Raw genomic sequence first — 7,874 nt, forward strand, 5'->3', positions numbered from 1 at the left:
AAAAAAAAAAAAAAAAAAAGCTATGTTGTCATGCAAAAATTTAAGTAGGTGGGTTGGAATAGTCAGAATGCATTCATAAAAACTGAACTGAAAATATTTGGAGAACAGCACCAATGACTATCATGAGTGCCAACATGCATCCCTGACAACCCCGTGCTGTTACTCTCCAAACTTTTTATGTCTTGCAAAGTATTAGAACTTCCTATCTGAAGCCATACCACTCAGAAGGACTGCAAAATACATAATGACATCTCCTTTAGGATGTCCTCAGATAATTCAAGGAAAAGAAGTTAAATAATTTAAAAAGTGCTTTTGGGTACAGCTATTTAGCAGTAGGGGATAAGATTAGAGATAGATTGTAAAGATAATAGTAGGGTTAGGGTTAGGATTAGGGTCTGCGTCAGAGTCAGGGCCGGAAGTATGGTTAGAGGTGGGGTCATGGTCAGGGTCAAGATCACAGTCAGGGTCAAAGTCAGGGTCAGAATTAGGGACCAGCATAGGGATCAGGGTTTAGGGTCAGGGTCAAAGTCTAGAGACAGGATTGGGGTTAGGATTAGAACCAGAGATTTGTTCTCCTCAGGACCCACCAGAGAAGAGGCCATGGCTTTGGAGCACCTGGTAGTGTGTCCACAGTGAAGACTAGAGTTTCATTGTCCTCAAGACTGACCTGGGGAGACGTGGCTGCGGGCCAGTGAGGAAGGTGAGGCAAAAGCTTCCTGTCTGCTCCCTGGGTGCTAAAGGGAGCTCTGCCATGGGCTTTACTTCACACGTTATATCCTGCAAGTCTTGTTTTACAAAAGCATCCCTTCCTCGAGGCTTTGGTTGCTCATCATCACAGCGTGTCATAACATATGGTAAGATTTGAGTTTGCTTCAGCGGGGAGAGCTTGGTACAGAGAAAGGAGCAATGCTTAGAGCCACTATCAGGACAGTTGGGATGAAAGCTGGGGATGGGCAGAGGCTGGAGGAAACATGTGCACCCCCTGTAAACACTTTTATTCATGTTTTCATTACTCATTTTTCTTACAGTGTTAAAGTAGTAAAAATGGTATTGAAAAATTGAAAAGTAGGCATATTAAAACTTGCAACATTATTTAAGTTTAAATATATTATTTGTACCTCATCAACATTTTTTATTTTGTTGAGAAAGTCTAAGGTTAATTGGCAGCATATTTTAATAGTAGATAGAATAATGTCTGTTTTATAAACATTGGCATCCTACATTACATGTGTGAACCCTGAAAATCTGAGACAGGTCTCAGATTTTTTAGAAAGTTTATTTTGCCAAGTTTGAGGATGCACCCCTGATGCCTCTGCAGGAGGTCCCGACAACACGGGCCCAAGGTGGTCAGGGCCCAGCTTGGTTTTACACACTTTAGGGAGACGTGAGACATCGATCAATATGTAAAAGATGTATCTTGGTTCAGTCCAGGAAGGTGGGACAACTTGAAGAGAAGGCCAGACAGGGAGCCTCCAGGTCATAGGTAGGTAAGACACAAATAGTTTCATTCTTTTGCGTTGCCGGTTACCCTCTCCCGATGAGGCACTCAGATACGCATTTCTCTGGGTGAGCAGACGGGTGACTTTGGACAGAATGGGAGGCAGGTTTGCCCTCAGCAGCCCCAGCTTGACTTTTCGCTTTAGCTTAGTGATTTTGGGTCCCCAAGGTTGATTTTCCTTTCACAAGGTCTACTATGTTTTCCTATGAGCACTAAGTATTCATTGGGTATTTTATTACACAAGGCACGGATTTAAAAAAAATCATCAACTTCATGACTAGCTCTATAGACATAACAACATAGAGGTTCAACTAAATTTGGAAACATTCCAGAGTTTTGGTTTCTAATACTTCTTTGTGATTCTTTAAAAGGTAAAGTATTTTTTTTCTGTAAAGCATAGGAACATCTAAAATCACCCGTAGAATGTCCTGCCATTTTTTTTCTCTAGTTTTCCCATTTTCTGTAAAGTCTCATTGAGGAAATTGACTTTTAATATCCTTTTACACGCTTTTGTTTTAGAAAGCTTTGTGGTAAAACATTGAATCTTCATGGTCACAAGTTCTGTTCACATTCTTTCTTTCTTTGAATATTTTTTTCCCAGTGGCCAATATTTGATTCTGTTGTATTACGGCTAAAAGGTAGGCATGGAATAAAATAAAGACAAGAAGTCTTTGGAAGAAGTGATCCAGTTACAACGAATCAATTTGCCATTGGAACATATTTTTACAAAGTCACTCTTTTGAAAATATTTAGTCATGAATTGAAACAGAGTCTGGTAGGTTATTTTTTTTCCTGGTCTAAGGTGAACAGCATTTTAGAGAATGAACCCAGGACACAACCACAGCACAAGAAAAAAATATGATAAATAAGTTTACACATATATGTTACCACTGTAACAGAAAACATGTAAAGAACATTTATTTTGATTTATATATCAGTCTGCATTGTTTAATTTTTTGTGTCATAAATGCTCTTATTTAAAAAACAGGACTAGTTAACAGTGTCAATTACTAGCAATTCATGGTATAAATAATTAAACAAGGAAGTGTTCAAAAAATATAACAATGTTTCAAATACAGTTATATTTTATAGCAGTTTTTGACTTACACAGAAATTGCAAAAAAGAAAAGTTGCAGAGATTTCCCTTGTAGCTTCAACCTACTTTCCTCTCTTATTAACATCTTCTGTCAGTGTGTCTCACATGGTTTATTAATATCTTACATAATGTGTCACAGTTAATGAACAAATACTGATAGATTATTATTAACTAAAATTCATATTTCATTTGGATTCCCTTAGTTCCATCTTACCCTGACCCATCCAGGATCCCGCATGACATGTAGTTATCACATAGGCGGCTCCTGGATGTGACAGCGTGTCCGGCTTTCCATCTCATGATGACCTTGACAGTATTGAGGAGGATTGGTCAGGAATTTTGTAGAAAGTCCCCCATTGTGATTAAACATGGAATTTTTCTTATAATTAGACTGGGGTTATGGGTCTGGAAGAAGTAGATCACAGAGGTGAAGTGCTACTCTTCTCACTTCATTTTCTCAAGGTGAACTGTCGCCTTTGATGTTCACTTGGATTGTTCGGTGGAGCTAGTTTGTCAGGTTTCTCCACTGTGACATTATTTTTCCTCCTTGTCCATACTGCCCGTGTTCTTTCGGAGTAAGTCACTATGCGGAGCCCACACAGAGTGAGGAGCTCCACCTTCTTGATGGCTGACTGTCTACCTCAATTATTTGGAATTCTTTTGCACAGGAGATTTCTATTCAACTCCATTTGCTTATTCACCTATGTATACAAACACAGACACCTAGATAATTACTTAAAGCTTTAGTTACTATTCAGCACTACAGCATTATGTTGCATAATTCATTCCTGTGTTGGTCATGGGTAGCTCTTTTTATTGGCTCCTATTTTTCTTTCAATAAAAGAATTAATTTTTATTTATTTTTATTACATATTTTAATTTTTTTTTCGTACACACTTACTTTCTGATACTTCAAGATTATCCTGGCTCATATATTTACTGTCCCAGTTCTAGTACCAGACATTTCTTCAAAGAGCCTGATTCCTTTCAGAATGGTAGGAAAACTTACATCTGACTGCTGAATGAGCACATTATATCTTGTCTGTCCTTAGCAATGCTAGGAAGTATATGTGTGCATCTAACAGACCTATACACCCCTAATTATAAAGGTTTCTATGTGGAACTGTTTGTATCTACACTAAACCAAATGTAAGTTTATGTTGATGTCTCCACCTCTGATCTACTATCACATGAATCATTCTAGCCTTCTCTCCTTGCTAATTTGTAACCTCCCACTTCAACAGTGAGAGACCTGGTTCCTACCATCTGTGACTTATGTAAGTCATTGTTTTATTCCAGATACGGATACTGTGGTTTTACAATTGTTCACAATTGCTTCTATTGGAAAGAACTTTATAAAATGGAATCCAGTGATGAAGTGTAGTCCATTTGCCTTCAACCTACAGAATCTATTCATTTTTGAAGTGACTTAGGTCAACACCATTTTCCCTACACCTTCACTGAGTTTTTTCCTACGTTTGTGTCTTAGTCCACTTTGTGCTTCTATAACAGAATACCTGAGACTGGGTAATTTATAAGTAAAAAAGGTCCATTTGGCTCACAATACTGGTGGCTGAAATGTCTGAGATTAGGCAGCTGCATCTGGTGGGGCCTCAGTCTTTTTCACTTCATGGTGGAAAGTGGAAGGGGAGCAAGGGGTGCACCAGAGATCATATAGCAAGAGCGACAGCAGGAGGGAAGCCAAGGAACCCAGACTCTTGTTAACTCCTACTCCTGCAGGAATTAATCCATTCCTGTGAGAGCAGAACTCACTCATCCCCATGGAGGACATTAACCTATTCATGAGGAATCCGTCCTCAAGACCCAAACACCTTCCACTGGGCTCCACCACCCCACACTGCCACACTGGGGGTCAAATTTCAACACGAGTTTTTGCAGGGACAAACCACCTCCAAACCATAGTAATTTGTAGCATAGTTAATTTCTTTTTCACATGATGTATTCTGTGTTGGGATACTCCATATCCTGAATAATTTTATTTAATTTGAATAGAGTTTGGCTTACTCATTTGGCTGTAAAATTCTGTGTGTTTTGACAAATGCGTAGTGGCAGGTATCCACTATTAAAGTATCATATGGAATGTTTCAAACCCCCACCCCATGGAGCCAATGGCTTCCCATCTTTGTAGTTTGCCTTCTCCAGAATCTCATTAAATGAAGTCACACTGTGTGTATTCTCCTCAGACTGTCTTCTTCCACTTAGCAATGTGCATGCAAGATTCACTAATGTCTTTGTGTGAGTTGGTAGCTTGTTCCTTTCTACAGCTAAATAGTATTCCATTGCATGAATGTACCACAATTTGGTTATGCATTTGGGGAGAAAAATCTTCCTCTTCTAACTTTGTTCCAGGGTTGGAGACCTTCAAATTAACTGACAATAGATACATTAATAGGAGAGACAATATTTGGCTTCTTATTCCCCAAGTATCATTGTAGGACAAAATTCATCAGATGACAGGATCCAGTTTACAAACAGGTAAAAATAGCCCAAAGACAAGAAACTAGACTAGAATCTGATAACCCACAAAGTCTATAGATTTCCTTTTATTTATTTAAATTTTCTATTATACTTTAAGTTCTAGGATACATGTGCACAACGTGCAGGTTTGTTACATAGGTATACATGTGCCATGTTGGTTTGCTGCACCCATCTACTCATCATTTACGTTACGTATAGTTTTCCTCAAAAAATGTTTTTTTGAGACAGGGTCTGGCTCTGTCTCCCAGGCTGGAGTGCAAAGGTGCAATCTCAGCTCACTGCAACCTCTACCTCCTGGGTGCAAGTTATCCTCCCTCCTCAGCCTCCTGATTAGCTGGGACTACAGGCACATGCCATCATGCCCATCTAATTTTTTCATTTTTAGTAGACACGAGGTTTCACCATGTTGCCCAGGCTGGTCTTGAACTCCTGGCCTCCCAAAGTGCTGGAATTATAGGCATGTGCTCCCACACCCATCCGACTTATAGTTTTCCATTGAAACATAAAATTTATCTCTGTAGTAACCATCATTTTTGATCATAGATAATCAAAGTAAGATTATTCTTGTTTCAAAAATAAGTCTAGCCTTGTTAGATTTTGCCTGATCATTTATGTTAGTGCAGCAAGAACAAGAGTTGACCACATAGGTGCTTTCAAGCTTCCTTGCTGCAAATTTTCCTACAGAATCTCAGATTGGACTTTTAAAGGCCTTATTGAGGCTAAAAGCCAAGCCAAGAACATACTACCAAATTTCAACTGCAGTCCTTATAGCTTCGTGTGAATTCCTCTCTGCTTGAGGCCCTCAAAATAGCCTCAAATTCCTGGGCCCACAAGGAAATGATCTTCCTTACTAATCTGTAAGGCTGTGAACCCCATAATCTAGGTATCAGACTGGCTTTTCTCAGAGTGCTTTGTAAGCATTAACTCCATAAAAGTCAACCTTAGTTCCTTACAATTGCTGGTCAAAACTAGTCTGAGGTACACTTCCTAAATATGATATTTCAGTAAAAGCCTTGATAATATAGCCAAAGTTTCCAATTATGTCCTGTTACAAGGTGAACAGATTCTTACTGGACTTTTGCTAACAACTATATTGTCATGAAAGTAAGAGTATTCAGTAAGAATTTCAAAATTCTAGAGAAATCAGGTGGGGAAAAAAAGATAAATGCTCCATTTCTGTTTACAAAAGCATAATCTACTAAAATTGTTGTGAGTTAGAGTTAGCTTAAGAGTGGCCAGGTGCGGTGGCTCACGCCTGTAATCCCAGCACTTTGGGAGTCCGAGATGGGCGGATCACGAGGTCAGGAGATCAAGACCATCCTGGCTAACATGATGAAACCCTGTCTCTACTAAAAAATAAAAGAAATTAGCCGGCGTGGTGGTGGGCGCCTGTAGTCCCAGCTACTCGGGAGGCTGAGGCAGGAGAATGGTGTGAACTTGGGAGGTGGAGCTGGTAGTGAGCCCTCCAGCCTGGGTGACAGAGCGAGACTCCATCTCAAAAAAACAAGAGTTAGCTTAAGAGAAAGAGATTTCTTTTTTTTCTTTTTTTTGGAGACTGAGTGTTGCTCCGTCTCAATTTCTCAATGTGGTGGGCAAAAACATGTTTATTAACAGGCCAAAATATCTAGTTTCTGTGTAAAAATAAGAAGCCAAAAGTATACAAACTTGAATTACTTATGTTCAGTAATTAATGTTTTAGTATTATATCTTATTTATAAATGATGTAGATATTTAATGGAAATATTTTACTTAGCTTAACTTTAAGGTTAAAAATTACCAAAAGTATTTTGGAAACTACTATTAGGCAGATTTACTGTAAAAAACTTATTATTGAAATAATGTTTTTCGCTTTTCACAAGATGGCACCAAAAACGAGGGAAGCTCCTGCCCCTCCTAAAGCCGAAGCCAAAGCAAAGGCTTTAAAGGCCAAGAAAGCAGTGTTGAAATGTATCCACAGCCCCCCCAAAAAAGAAGATCTACACCTCATCCACCTTCCAGCATCCCCAGACACTGCAACTCTGGAGGCAGCCCAGATATCCTGGGAAGAGCGCCCCCCGGAGAAACAAGCTTGACCACCATGCTATCATCAAGTTTCCACTGATCACTGAGTCAGCCATGCAGAACTTGTGTTCATTGTCGATGTTAAAGCCAACAAGTACCGGATCAAACAGACTGTGAAGAAGCTCTGGGACGTGGATGTGGCCACGGTCAACATCCTGATTCGGCCTGATGGAGAGAAGAAGGCATATGTTCGACTGGCTCCTGATTACAATGCTTTGAATGTTGCCAACAAACTTGGGATCATCTAAACTGAGTCCAGCTGGCTGATTCTAAATAGATGTATATCTTTTCACCATGACAAAAAAGGAAATAATGTTTTTCATAAGAATGACAACTTAAAATCTTTAAACTTATAGATTTGATTCTAATTATCTAGTCAGTATAATATTAGCTTCTTGTAAGCACTCAAGCAGAATAGAAACTTGTTTGTTGGCTGGGCACGGAGACTCACACCTATAATCCCAGCACTTTGGGAGGCTGAGGAGGGCGGATCACGAGGTCAGGAGATCAAGACCATCCTGGCTAACACTGTGGAACCCTGTCTCTACTAAAAATACAAAAAAAATTAGCTGGGCGTGGTGGCAGGTGCCTGTAGTCCTGGTTACTTGGGAGGTTGAGGCAGGAGAATGGCCTGAACCCAGGAGGCGGAACTTGCAGTGAGCCAAGATCGCACCACTGCACCCCAGCCTGGGTGACAGAGAGAGACTACATCTCAAAAAA

The 7,874-nt window shown here is 39.7% G+C and overlaps 1 pseudogene; it reads left to right on the forward strand.

Moving 5' to 3' along the window:
• Positions 1 to 6,952: 6,952 nt before the first annotated feature.
• Positions 6,953 to 7,402, forward strand: LOC105531683 (annotated as a pseudogene).
• The last annotated feature ends 472 nt before the right edge of the window (positions 7,403 to 7,874 follow it).

This window comes from Mandrillus leucophaeus, unplaced genomic scaffold, assembly GCF_000951045.1.
Source record: "Mandrillus leucophaeus isolate KB7577 unplaced genomic scaffold, Mleu.le_1.0 Scaffold9, whole genome shotgun sequence".
Lineage (NCBI taxonomy): Eukaryota > Metazoa > Chordata > Mammalia > Primates > Cercopithecidae > Mandrillus > Mandrillus leucophaeus.